Below are 14,587 nucleotides of genomic sequence, written 5' to 3'. Positions count from 1 at the left end.
TACACCAATTGGCTGTCTTAGATGAGTCTGTTCTCACATTTTATACTTCCCTACAGTGGTGGAGGAGGATTTCCTGGAGTGTATTAGGGATGGTTTTCTAGACCATTATGTCGAGGAACCAACTAGAGGGCTGGCCATCCTAGACTGGGTGATGTGTAATGAGAAAGGACTAATTAGCAATCTTGTTGTGCGAGGACCCTTGGGGAAGAGTGACCATAATATAGCAGAATTCTTTATTAAGATGGAGAGTGACACAATTAATTCAGAGACTAGAGTCCTGAACTTAAGGAAAGGTAACTTCGATGGTATGAGATGTGAATTGGCTAGAATACACTGGTGAATGAAACTTAAAGGGTTGACGGTGGATAGGCAATGGCAAACATTTAAAGATCACATGGCTGAACTTCAACAATTGTACATCCTTATCTGGAGTAAAAATAAAACAGGGAAGGTGGCTCAACCGCGGCTAACAAGGAAAATTAAGGATAGTATTAAATCCAAGGACGAGGCACATAAATTGGCCAGAAAAAGCAGCAAACCTGAGGACTGGGAGAAATTTAGAATTCAGCAGAGGAGGACAAAGGGTTTAATTAGGAGGGGGAAAATAGAGTATGAGAGGAAGCTTGCTGGGAACATAAAAACTGACTGCAAAAGCTTCTATAGATATGTGAAGAGAAAAAGATTAGTGAAGACAAACGTAGGTCCCTTGCAGTCAGATTCAGGTGAATTTATAATGGGGAACAAAGAAATGGCAGACCAGTTGAACAAATACTTTGGTTCTGTCTTCACGAAGGAAGACACAAATAACCTTCCGGAAATAGTAGGGGACCGAGGGTCTAGCGAGAAGGAGGAACTGAAAGAAATCCTTATTAGGTGGGAAATTGTGTGAGGGAAATTGATGGGATTGAAGGCCGATAAATCCCCAGGGCCTGATAGTCTGCATCCCAGAGTACTTAAGCAAGTAGCCCTAGAAATAGTGGATGCACTGGTGATCATTTTCCAACAGTCTATCAACTCTGGATCAGTTCCTATGGATGGGAGGGTAGCTAATGTAACACCACTTTTTAAGAAAGGAGGGAGAGAGAAAACCGATAATTATAGACCGGTTAGCCTGACATCAGCAGTGGGGGAAATGTTGGAATCAATTATTAAAGATGAAATAGCAACGCATTTGGAAAGCAGTGACAGGATCAGTCCAAGTCAGCGTGGATTTCTGAAAGGGAAATCATGCTTGACAAATCTTCTGGAATTTTTTGAGGATGTAACTAGTAAAATGGACAAGGAAGAACCAGTGGATGTGGTGTATTTGGACTTCCAAAAGGCATTTGACAAGGTCCCACACAATGGATTGGTGTGCAAAATTAAATCACATGGTATGAGGGATAATGTACTGACGTTGATAGAGAACTGGTTGGCAGACAGGAAGCAGAGAGTCGGGATAAACAGGTCCTTTTCAGAATGGCAGGCAGTGACTAGTGGGGTGCCGCAGGGCTCAGTGCTATTTACAATATACATTAATGATTTAGATGAAGGAATTGAGTGTTATATCTCCAAGTTTGCAGATGACACTAAGCTGGGTGGCAGTGTGAGCTGTGAGGAGGACGCTAAGAGGCTGCAGGGCGACTTGGACAGGTTAGGTGAGTGGGCAAATGCATGGCAGATGCAGTATAATGTGGATAAATGTGAGGTTATCCAATTTGGTGACAAAAACAGGAAGGCAGAATATTATCTAAATGGCGGCAGATTAGGAAAAGGGGAAGTGCAACAAGACCTGGGTGTCATGGTACATCAGTCATTGAAAGTTGGCATGCAGGTATAGCAGGCGGTGAAGGCGGCAAATGGTATGTTGGCCTTCATAGCTCGGGGATTTGAGTATAGGAGCAGGGAGGTCTTACTGCAGTTGTATAGGGCCTTGGTGATGCCTCACCTGGAATATTGTGTTCAGTTTTGGTCTCCGATTCTGAGGAAGAACATTCTTACTATTTGAGAGAGTGCAGCGAAGATTCACCAGACTGATTCCCATGATAGCTGGACTGACATATTAGGAGAGACTGGATCGACTGGGCCTTTATTCACTGGAGTTTAGAAGGATGAGAGGGGATCTCATAGAAACATATAAAATTCTGACGGCTCTGGACAAGTTAGATGCAGGCAGAATGTTCCCGATGTCGGGGAAGTCCAGAATCAGGGGACACAGTCTAAGGATAAGGGGTAAGCCATTTAGGACTGAGATGAGGAGAAACTTCTTCACTCAGAGAGTTGTTAACCTGTGGAATTCCCTACCGTAAAGAGTTGTTAATGTGAGTTCATTGGATATATTCAAGGGGGAGTTAGATATGGCCCTTATGGCTAAAGGGATCAAGGGGTATGGAGAGAAAGCAGGAAAGGGGTACTGAGGTGAATGATCAGCCATGATCTTATTGAATGGTGGTGCAGACTCAAAGGGCCGAATGGCCTACTCCTGCACCTATTTTCTATGTTTCTATGTTTCTCATGACTAACTGGAGAATATGCGTGGACATAAATCAGCCTTTAAATCCAATTGTGTGTTTTGTCCCAAAATTGGGCTCATTGTATTTATCGGTGAACTTTTTAAAATGGGCCACAAGCTTCACTTTGGAGATTTGTTTTCATGTGTCCATTTCTTGTCTATTTCTCCCATATTCTTTCCTCATCACCATCACGTACTCTCTTTCAGTTTTGCAGCCGGATGGAATGACCTAAGCTATGGACCTTCTTGACCATCAATGCAACATAGAAACTAAGGCACCATTTGAAGCACAAAGAACATTTACCCTCCCTCATGGAACCCCTTGTCAACAAATAGTATTGCAACTTGGGACCAAAAAACTCACCAAATGAGGTAAATGAATGTAAGGGCTGAGCAGATGCTGTGATCTTCTAACGCTAATGTCAATGATCAACCCGCCATATTTTGAAGGACCACAGTGATTTATAAATTAGATTCATTCATAAAATTCCTCACAATAGTGAAGTCACAATTAAGCCAATAAGGGGGCACCTGTAAATACAGTATACAATATAAACAAACTCCAAGACAACACTTCTAATGTGTGGTTTCGAATGTATTGGGAAAAATGACAGCAATGCTCAAGTGAGTTTAAAAAATATTGGCATTTGTTTTTTGATTAGTTCCTGGGATGTGGGCGTCACTGGAAAGGCCAGCTTTTATTGCCCATCCCTAATTGCCCTTAGTTGGTGGTGAGTCGTCTTCTTGAACTACTGCAATCCTTGTGCTGAAGGTACTCCCACAGTGCTGTTAAGGAGGTAATTCCAGGATTTTGACCCAGTGTCGATGAAGTAACGGCGATATATTTCCAAGTCAGGATGGAATGTGATTTGGAGGGGAACATGGAGGTAATGGTGTTCCCATGCGCCTGCCATCTAGATGGTAGAGGTCGCAGGTTTGGGAGGTGCTGACGAAGAAGCCTTGGCGAGTTGCTGCAGTGCATCTTGTAGATGGTACACACTGCAGCCACGGTGCGCCAATGCTGGATTGAGTGAATGTTGAAGGTGGTGGATGGGGTGCTAATGAAGTGGGCTGCTTTGTCCAGGATGGTGTCTAGCTGCTTGAGTGTTGTTGGAGCTGCACTCATCCAGACAAGTGGGGAGTATTCCATCACACTCCTGACTTAGAAACATAGAAACATAGAAAATAGGTGCAGGAGTAGGCCATTCTGCCCTTCAAGCCTGCACCACCATTCAATAAGATCATGACTGATCATTCACCTCAGTACCCCTTTCCTGCTTTCTCTCCATACCTCTTGATCCCTTTAGCTGTAAGGGCCATATCTAACTCCCTCTTGAATATATCCAATGAACTGGCATCAACATCTCTTTGCGGTAGGGAATTCCACAGATTAACATCTCTCTGAGTGAAGCAGTTTCTCCTCATCTCAGTCCTAAATGGCTTACCCCTTATCCTAAGACTATGACCCCTGGTTCTGGACTTCCCCAACATCTGGAACATTCTTCCTGCATCTAACCTGTCCAGTCCCGTCAGAATTTTAAAATGTTTCTATGACACCCCCTCTCATCCTTCTAACTCCAGTGAATACAGGCCCAGTCGGTCCAGTCTCTCCTCTTGTGCCTTGTAGATGGTGGAAAGGCTTTGGGGAGTCAGGAAGGGAGGCACTCATCGCAGAATACCCAACCTCTGACCTGCTCTTGTGGCCACGGTAATTATGTGGCTGGTTCAGTTAAGTTTCTAATCAATGGTGACCCTCCCCAGGATGTTGATGGTGGGGAATTCGGTGATGGTAATGCGGTGGAATATCAAGGGGAGGTGGTTAGATTCTCGCTTGTTGAAGATGGTCATTGCATGGCATTGTGTGGTGAGAATGTTACTTGCCACTTATCAGCCCAAGCCTGAATGTTGTCCAGGTCTTGCTGCATGCGGGCATGGACTGCTTCATTATCTGAGGAGTTCCGAATGGAACTGAATACTGTGCAGTCATCAGTGAACATCCCCACTTCTGATCTTATGGTGGAGGAAATGTCATTGATGAAGCAGCTGACGATGGTTGGGCCTAGGACACTGCCCTGAGGAACTCCTGAAGCAATGCCCTGGGCAGAGATGATTGACCTCCAACAACCACAACCATCTTCCTTTGTGTTATGTATGACTCCAGCCAGTGGACAGTTTTCCCCGATTCCCATTTACTTCAATTTTACCATGGCTCCTTGATACCACACTCGGTCAAATGCTGCCTTGTTGTCAAGGGCAGTCACTCTCACCTCACTTCTGGAATTCAGCTCTTTTGTCCACGTTTGGACCAAAGCTGTAATGAGATCTGGAGCCGAGTGGTCCTGGTGGAACCCAAACTGAGCATCGGTAAGCAGGTTATTGGTGAATAAATGCCGCTTTGATAGCACTATCGATGACACCTTCCATGACTTTGCTGATGATTGAGAGTAGACTGATGGGGCGGTAATTGGCAGGATTGGATTTGTCCTGCTTTTTGTAGCCAGGACATACCTGGGCAGCTATCCACATTGTCGGGTAGATGCCAGTGTTATAGCTATACTGGAACAGCTTGGCTAGAGTCGCGGTTAGTTCTGGAGCACAAGTCTTCAGCACGACAGCCGGGATGTTGTCGTTGCCCATTTCCTTTGCTATATACAGTGCGCTCAGCCATTTCTTGATATCACGTGGAGTGAATCGAATTGGCTGAAGACTGGCTTCTGTGATGGTGGGGAACTCAAGAGGAGGCTGAGATGGATCATTCACTTGACACTGCCGGCTGAAGAAAGTTGCAAATGCTTCAGCCTTGTCTTTTGCACTTGCATGCTGGGCTCCGCCATCATTGAGGATGGGGATATTCATGGAGCTTTCTCCTCCTGTTAGTTGTTTAATTATCCACCACCATTCACGACTGGATGTGGCAGGACTGCAGAACTTTAATCTTATCCGTTGATTGTGAGATCGCTTAGCTCTGTCTATAGCGTGCTGCTTCCACTGTTTGGCATGCATTTAGTCTTGTGTTGCAGCTTGCCCCAGGTTGCTACCTCATTTTTAGGTACACCTGGTGCTGCTCCTGGCATGCTCTTTTGCACTTCTCATTGAACCAGGAGTGGTCCCCTGGCTTGATGGTAATGGTAGAGTGAGGGATATGCGGGGCCATGAGGTTACAGATTGAGTTGGAGTACAATTCTGCTGCTGCTGATGGCCCACAACGCATCATGGATGCCCAGTTTTGAGCTACTGGATCTGTTATGAATCTATCCCATTTAGCACAGTGGTAGTGCCACACAGCACTATGGAGGATGCCCTCAGTGTGAAGATGGGACTTCGTCTGCACAAGAACTGTGCGATGGTCACTGCTACCAATGCTGTCATTGACAGATGCATCTGCGACAGGTAAATTGGCGAGGTCGAGGTCAAGTACATTTTTCCCTCGTGTTGTTCCTTCAGGACTTGGCCACCTTGGTCAGTAGAGGTGCTATGGAGCCACTCTTGGTGATGGATATTGAAGTCCCATGCCCAGAGTAAATTCTCTGCCTTTGCTACCCACAATGCTTCTTCCAAGTGGTGTTCAACATGGGGGAGTACTGATTCGTCAGCTGAGGGAAGGCAGTAGGTGGTAATCAGCTAGAGATTTCCCTGCCTATGTTTGACCTGAAGCCATGACACTTCATTGGGTCCAGAGTCAATGTTGAAGACTCCCTCCCGACTGAATACCACTGTGTCACCACCTCTGGTGGTTCAGTCCTGCCAGTGGGACAGGATATACCCGGGGATGGTGATGGAAGAGTCTGGGACATTGGCCTAATGGTATGATTCTGTGAGTATGACTCTGTTAGGCTATTGCTTGACTAGTCCGTGAGACAGATCTCCCAATTTTGACACAAGTTTCTAGATGTTAGTGAGGAGGATTAGGTTTTGTGTGCCATTGTTGTGTCTGAAGATGGTGCCTCTGTCGATGCTGGATGGTCTGTACAGTTTTATTCTTATTGATTTTTGTAGTGGTTTGTTAAAACTGAGTGGCTTGCTAGGCCATTTCAAGGACAACCACATTGCTATGGGTCTGAAATCATATATAGGCCAAATCAGGTAAGGACAGCAGATTTCATTCCCAGATAGGTTTTTACAACAATTTGATAATTTCATAGTCACCTTTACTGATGCTAACTTTTCATTCCAGATTTATTTAATTAACTGAAATTAAATTCCACAGCTCCAGATAATGAGTCCAGACCTCTGGATTACTAGTCCAGTAACATAACCACTATGCTACTGTATTATATCACGTAAGAACATAAGAAATAAGAGGAGGAGTAGGCCATTTGGCTCTTTGAGCCTGCTCCGCCATTCAATAAGATCATGGCTGATCTGATCTTGGTCTCAACTCCACTTCCCTGCCCGTTCCCCATAATCCTTGACACCCTTATCATTCAAAAATCTGTCTATCTCCACCTTAAATATATTCAATGACCCAGCCTCCACTCTGGGGTAGAGAATTCTGATGTATTTTGCAGAACATGATGATGATGATGATGATGATGATGATGCCAAACCTGAGGGTCCTGAAGATACAGAACAAGAACCAGTACAACCAGATGCAGACAATCCAGACTGGATGATGGTGGCGATGACTGAAATGGCTACAGTGGAGAGCTTCCAAATTAATGTGTATGAGCCCCCATTAAGGGACATCAGAGTTTCAACCCCTTGCATAGGTTCTGGTTCCACCTTCCATGGTTTTGATTCCGACGTTGCGGGTCCCAGTGGTGCTGTTGATATAATGGAGCAGTTTACACCCATTCACCCACCATCCCAGTCCACGGCTCTCACTCGAGTGCTGTCGTCTGGAACACCGATCGTCCCACCCTCCGTGCCCGCGCCTCCCAGTGTAGTGGTGCCACGAGGCAGACCCAGGCAGAGGAGAAGGAGATTGGAGACACGCTCTCCTGAGATGCAGCGTGCAACAGATGCGACTCAGGTTGTGGCATTGGGTATGGAGAACAATGAGCTTACCCGATCACTCATCGGTGGCGTCAGTGCAGTGGTGAAGAGGTGACAGTCCTAACGGGAGAAATAGCAGTAATGTCACGGGAACTTAGGGAGGGAATGTCCGAGGGGGTGCAATCGATGGCACAGACCGTCAGGGAGGGCATGCAAGCAACGGCACAGGCCCTCATGGAGATAACTGCTGCAATAAGGGCACACAGCCCAGCCAATCAATTGACACCCCCATGAAGAAGTGAACATTCACTGAGATGTGGATGAGAGATGGTTGCAACCTTTCTTTGCTGCTTTTATTCTTGTTCTTGATGTAGCTGTAGTAGCAGTTTTCACATTGAAATTGTTTTGTAACTTTTGTAACTTTACAAGTTTTTAAGTGATCTTCAAGAGTCATATTAAAAAGTGAAGTTTGATACAAGAAATATTTTATTACAGTGATATTAACTTTTCAATAAAATATTTTTTCATTAAAACTGATTCATCTTCCATTAACACAACACAACGTAGGCACAACTGCAAAGAATAAACATGTCCATGTGCAACAGTGGTCACAGAGCCCTCAGGCATCAGTAATTGAAGCGTTCACGGATGAGCTGCTGGTGCAGGGCGCGAGTAATCGTTAAAGGAGCACGATGGACGGCCCTCCTCCGACCTCGTGCTCCGGCATCAGTCACTTGCATGCTTTCCCGATCGTCGTCATCATCCACATCCTGCTCTCCTGTAATACTATCATGCACTGGACCCTCACGTGGGTCTTCTCGTTCCACTACCAGCTCCTGCTGCCTCATGATGGCTAAGTTATGGAGCATGTAGCACACAACAGTGAAGTGACCGACAATCTGAGGAGAGTATTGCAACTGTCCTCCGGAATGGTCCAGGCATCGGAAACGCTGTTTCAATATGCCAATGGTCCTCTCAATGATGCTGTGCGTTGCAATGTGCGCCATGTTGTATTGACGGTCAGCTTCTGTCCGTGTCACGCGTAGGGGCGTCATGAGCCAGGTGGTCAGGCCGTACCCTTTGTCTCCCAGTAGCCAGCTCTGCCCTTCTGGTTGCTGCTCAAACATGTCAGATATAACGCTGTCGCGTAGGATGAACGCATCATGGGTGCTGCCAGGGTTTCTTGCATCGACTGACATAATGAGCTGCTTGTCGTCACACACGAGCTGCATATTGATGGAATGGAAACCTTTTCTATTCCTGTACTGTTCGGAATCCTCCACAGGTGCTCGCAAGGCTATGTGGGTACAATCAATGCAGCCCTGTACCTTTGGGAAGCCGGCAATCCTGAAGAAGCCCACAGCACTCTCATGGATCGCTTGTGCGGTCATTGGGAAATTGATGAAGTCATTCCTCCGCGCACACAGTGCAGCCGTGACCTGGTAAACGCAGGCATGTATTGCACGTTGAGAGATGTCACACACATCTCCAGTTGTAGCCTGAAACGATCCCGAGGCATAGAAGGCAAGTGCAGCTGTTACCTTCACTTCAACAGACAAGGCAGTTGGAGTTCTGCTTCTGGGCTGCAAATCTGCTCTCAGCATATCACAGATCTCAGCAACAACTTCTCTGTGGAAATGCAGCCTTTTGACACAATCAGCCTCGCTCATGTCCAGATACGAGTGCCTGGCTCGATATTGCCAACATGGGTAAGGTCTCTTGCCCATCAGCCTACGGGCTATGACGTTCCTGGTGTGGTGAGCTCCAATCAATTCTCTCCTATGCAGTGAATTGCTGGCGAATCATTGCATAATCCGTGGTCTTGACAATGCAGCACCCATTCTGCAAATTTAAGTTTCAAACTGACTATCTGGCTGCCTCTCCCTGTCCCTGGCCGAATGGCCTCAGTCTCCCTCGCAGCTCGAAGGCAGCTTGCTGTGTCTTCGGCCGCCGCCAGCCACTGCCGCTGCCCTGATCCCGTGGCCGAATGGCCTCAGTTTCCCTCGCAGCTCGAAGGCTGCTTGCTGTGTCTTCAGCTGCCGTCGAACCACTGACGCCACCCCTGTCTCCTACATGGAAGGAAGGCCAGCCTGAAGCACCGCAGCTCGAAGGCTGCTTGCTGCCGTTGTTGATGGGCTGCCGTCGAAGTGCAGCCGGCAGTGTACGGCCGGTGAGTCCTTTTCACTCGGGAATCTTCAGCACCCGAGTTGTGCGCACGCACATGCTGCCACGAAGCCCCACCCCTCCGGGAGGCACGACCAGAATCCACAGAGAATGCCGGTCCGAGAGCACTGTGGGGCGGGCAGAGATCGCTGTGGAGGCACGTACACTATTCCTTTGTACAAAATCGCACATTTATTTTAAGTGGAGGTTTTATTTACTTGTACTTTTAAATGAGTTTAGTTTTTTTTGTTCAGATGTTATACATATATACACACATATATATACATACATACATACATACATACATACATACAGCGGGGAACTTAATGGAGAGGTAGGGCAGATCGGTACGGGGAGGGAATCCCTGTGGTGGGGGGTATGGGGGAGATCGCTGCTGTGGGGGGGGGAAAGAAGAGACTAGGGGTGTGAGAGACGCAGTGTGAGAGACTGGGGGGCTGGGAGAGACAACAATTTTATTTTACAGCTAAAGATGCAAACTGCCGACTGAAGATTGACTTAAAACCGGTGTTCCAGGGAGGTCTGCAGGGTCGGCGGTAAGTGATGAATTTTGCAATTTTGGGTGTTATGTCAGCGGTGTGCATGGAAGGACGGTATGCATACCACCCGGTGGTATGTCGCTGATGAATTTTCTGCCGGGCGGTATTTAGGTATTTTTTGATGAATTTCGTGATTTTTGGGCAGTATGTCGGCAGTCTGCGGGCGGTGTGCAGCAGGATGTCAAACAATTTCGGGCCCTGTAGTTATTAATCTCACTTAAGTGACCATTTTAATGTTTGAGTCTAGTTGGCAGGCTGTTTTTCGAATGAGGGCATCACAATCAAATGCAATCCTGCCCTTACCCAATTCCCACACATGCCCATTTTCCAATATGGGTCACTAGATAGCAATCAGATTCAGAAACCTTGGATCTTTGTCACTTCCAAGTCCAGGGGCACCAATCCAGTTATAGTGCTCAACTGTTATTGAGATAAACTAATTCAACATAGTGTAGAGATCAAAACAGTTGCATTTATATTGTTAATTACATCATTTATTACATTAAATAGATGCAGCGTTTGTTCTACTTCAATCAGTTTTAAAACATATTTGAAGGAGTACACAGAAGTCCTGGAATGAGCGTAACACACTTATTTTCTAATCTGGGAGTCAAGTTTCAGACCGCGCCTAGATGCTCGTTTCTCGCACCTAAAAGTGTGACAGAAAAATACCTCTTAATTCTCCAGCTCCTTGCTGGTTCCTGGGAGCTCGGCGCGGCGCGCACACAGCAGCGGGGGGCGGAGCCTCAGAGTCACGCCGATTCTGCAAGTGGAGGGGGGGCGGGGCTAAGTTAAATGATGCAACGTCGAGCCGGCAGCCCTGCGCGTACGCGTTGGAGCCCAGAAACATTGGCACTCGGCCATTTTTAAAGGAACTTAAAGAAAAGTGCTGATTTGTCTTGTGGACCTCTGGAAAAGCTTGGGATTGAATTTTGGTGATTTTTTTGTGTCTGAAGGAGTGCTTTTAGCAGCACTGTTGAATAAATCACCTGCTGAAATCAGGTGAGTGCTGCTTTTCACTGCTAAACTTCCAGAACCGGTGCTGCATTGGTGCATGCAAATTAAGGACTGTGTGTTTTGAAAAATAAGTGTGTCAATTCAATACAGCAATGGAACAATGTCCATCAAGAACACAGAATTTCTTGCATGAGAAAGGGGAGATATTAGTCAACGTCATTGAGCAGAGATGACAGGAGCTAGATACCAGCAACAGAGGTCGCATAAAAGTGCCACTTAAAGAAATGAAGAAACGCTGGAACCAAGTTGCAGAAGATTACTGCGCAGTGGTGCATACCATGAGATCTGGAAGCCAGTGTAAAAAGAAATGGCACGACCTTGGTCAAGTAGCTAATGTAAGTAATATTTTCAATTTTTAATGTAATCGTAATTGTAATGTGACTATCTGTATGTCCCACCCTGCAGAAAGACGCACTCTGTAAAAAGTTATATTTTACTCTTTGCAGAAGAAATTGGCCCACAACAAAAGGGAAGCAACTCAAACAGGAGGAGGCACACCCAATCTGCATCCACTGACACCCTTGGAACAAAGGGTAGCTGCTATGATGAGTAGTACATGGAGAAAAGCAATCAGTACAGCACAAGCTGGGCCCGCACGCGAGGAAGAGGGTAAGTCTTGAAAATGCATCGTGGCCCTTCAAATCAACCTGCTGCCAAGCCTGCTATGTGTGAGAGTACTAATGCCATCCATCCGGCCCCCTCCCTTGCTGTTAAATATTTGACTGTTCTGATGTATTTTGCAGAACATGATGATGATGATGCCAAACCTGAGGGTCCTGAAGATACAAAACAAGAACCAGTACAACCAGATGTAGACGATCCAGACTGGATGATGGTGGCGATGACTGAAATGTCTACAGCGGAGAGCTTCCAAATTAATGTGTATGAGCCCCCATTAAGGGGCATCAGAGTTTCAACCCCTTGCATAGGTTCTGGTTCCACCTTGCATGGTTTTGATTCCATGTTGTGGGTCCCAGTGGTGCTGCTGGTGTAATGCAGCAGTTTACAGTCAGTGCACCACCGTCCGAGCCTGCGCCTCCCACTCGCATAGGTTCTGGTTCCACCTTCTATGGTTTAGATTCCGACGTTGCGGATCCCAGTGGTGCTGTTGATATAATGGAGCAGTTTACACCCATTCACCCACCATCCCAGTCCACGGCTCGCACTCGAGTGCTGTTGTCTGGAACACAGAGCGTCCCACCATCCCAGCCTGCGCCTCTCTCTCTAGTACTGCCATTTGGAACACCGATCGTCCCACAGTCCCAGCCCGCGCCTCCCAGTGTAGTGGTGCCACGAGGCAGACCCAGGCAGAGGAGAAGGAGATTGGAGACACGCTCTCCTGAGATGCAGCGTGCAACAGATGCGGCTCAGGTTGTGGCATTGGGTATGGAGACCAATGAGCTTACCCGATCACTCATCGGTGGCGTCAGTGCAGTGGGTGAAGAGGTGACGGTCCTGACAGGAGAAATAGCAGTAATGTCATGGGAACTTAGGGAGGGAATGTCCGAGGGAGTGCAATCGATGGCACAGGCCGTCAGGGAGGGCATGCAAGCAACGGCACAGGCCCTCATGGAGATAGCTGCTGCAATAAGGGCACACAGCCCCGCCAATCAAATGACACCCCCATGATGACGTGAACATTCACTGAGATGTGGATGAGAGATGGTTGCAACCTTTCTTTGCTGCTTTTATTCTTGTTCTTGATGCAGCTGTAGTAGCGTTTTTCAAATTGAAATTGTTTTGTAAGTTTTGTAACTTTACAACTTAAGTGATCTTAGGGTTTTTAAGTGATCTTATAGTGTAAATGCTCTCACATTTTGTATTTTACTTAATTTTGCACCTAAAAAGTGATCCTGAAGTCTAAGTGATCCTAAGAGTGTAAGATTTTTCACATTGAAATTGTTTTGTAACTTTTGTAACTTTACAAGTTTTTAAGTGATCTTCAAGAGTCATATTAAAAAGTGAAGTTTGATACAAGAAATATTTTATTACAGTGATATTAACTTTTCAATAAAATATTTTTTCATTAAAACTGATTCATCTTCCATTAACACAACACAACGTAGGAACAACTGCAAAGATTAAACATGTCCATGTGCAACAGTGGTCACAGAGCCCTCAGGCATCAGTAATTGAAGTGTTCACGGATGAGCTGCTGGTGCAGGGCTCGAGTAATCGTTAAAGGAGCACGATGGACGGCCCTCCTCCGACCTCGTGCTCCGGCATCAGTCACTTGCATGCTTTCCCGATCGTCGTCATCATCCACATCCTGCTGTTCCGTAATACTATCATGCACTGGACCCTCACGTGGGTCTTCTCGTTCCACTACCAGCTCCTGCTGCCTCATGATGGCTAAGTTATGGAGCATGCAGCACACAACAGTGAAGTGACCGACAATCTGAGGAGAGTATTGCAACTGTCCTCCGGAATGGTCTAGGCATCGGAAACGCAGTTTCAATATGCCAATGGTCCTCTCAATGATGCTGTGCGTTGCAATGTGCGCCATGTTGTATTGACGGTCAGCTTCTGTCCGTGTCACGCGTAGGGGCGTCATGAGCCAGCTGGTCAGGCCGTACCCTTTGTCTCCCAGTAGCCAGCTCTGTCCTTCTGGTTGCTGCTCAAACATGTCAGATATAACGCTGTCGCGTAGGATGAACGCATCATGGGTGCTGCCAGGGTTTCTTGCATCGACTGACATGATGTGCTGCTTGTCGTCACACACGAGCTGCACATTGATGGAATGGAAACCTTTTCTATTCCTGTTCTGCTCAGAATCCTCCACAGGTGCTCGCAAGGCTATGTGGGTACAATCAATGCAGCCCTGTACCTTTGGGAAGCCGGCAATCCTGAAGAAGCCCACAGCCCTCTCATGGATCGCTTGTGCGGTCATTGGGAAATTGATGAAGTCATTCCTCCGCGCACACAGTGCAGCCATGACCTGGTAAATGCAGGCATGTATTGCACGTTGAGAGATGGCACACATATCTCCAGTTGTAGCCTGAAACGATCCCGAGGCATAGAAGGCAAGTGCAGCTGTTACCTTCACTTCAACAGACAAGGCAGTTGGAGTTCTGCTTCTGGGCTGCAAATCTGCTCTCAGCATATCACAGATCTCAACGACAACTTCTCTGTGGAAACGCAGCCTTTTGACACAATCAGCCTCGCTCATGTCCAGATACGAGCGCCTGGCTAGATATTGCCGATGTGGGTAAGGTCTCTTGCCCATCAGCCTACGGGCTATGACGTTCCTGGTGTGGTGAGCTCCAATCAATTCTCTCCTATGCAGTGAATTGCTGGCGAATCATTGCATAATCCGTGGTCTTGACAATGCAGCACCCATTCTGCAAATTTAAGTTTCAAATTGACTATCTGGCTGCCTCTCCCTGTCCCTGGCCGAATGGCCTCAGTCTCCCTCGCAGCTCGA

This window comes from Pristiophorus japonicus, chromosome 16 (assembly GCF_044704955.1).
Source record: "Pristiophorus japonicus isolate sPriJap1 chromosome 16, sPriJap1.hap1, whole genome shotgun sequence".
Lineage (NCBI taxonomy): Eukaryota > Metazoa > Chordata > Chondrichthyes > Pristiophoridae > Pristiophorus > Pristiophorus japonicus.
The sequence above is the reverse complement of the archived record's forward strand: the minus strand, read 5'-3'. Positions refer to the sequence as shown.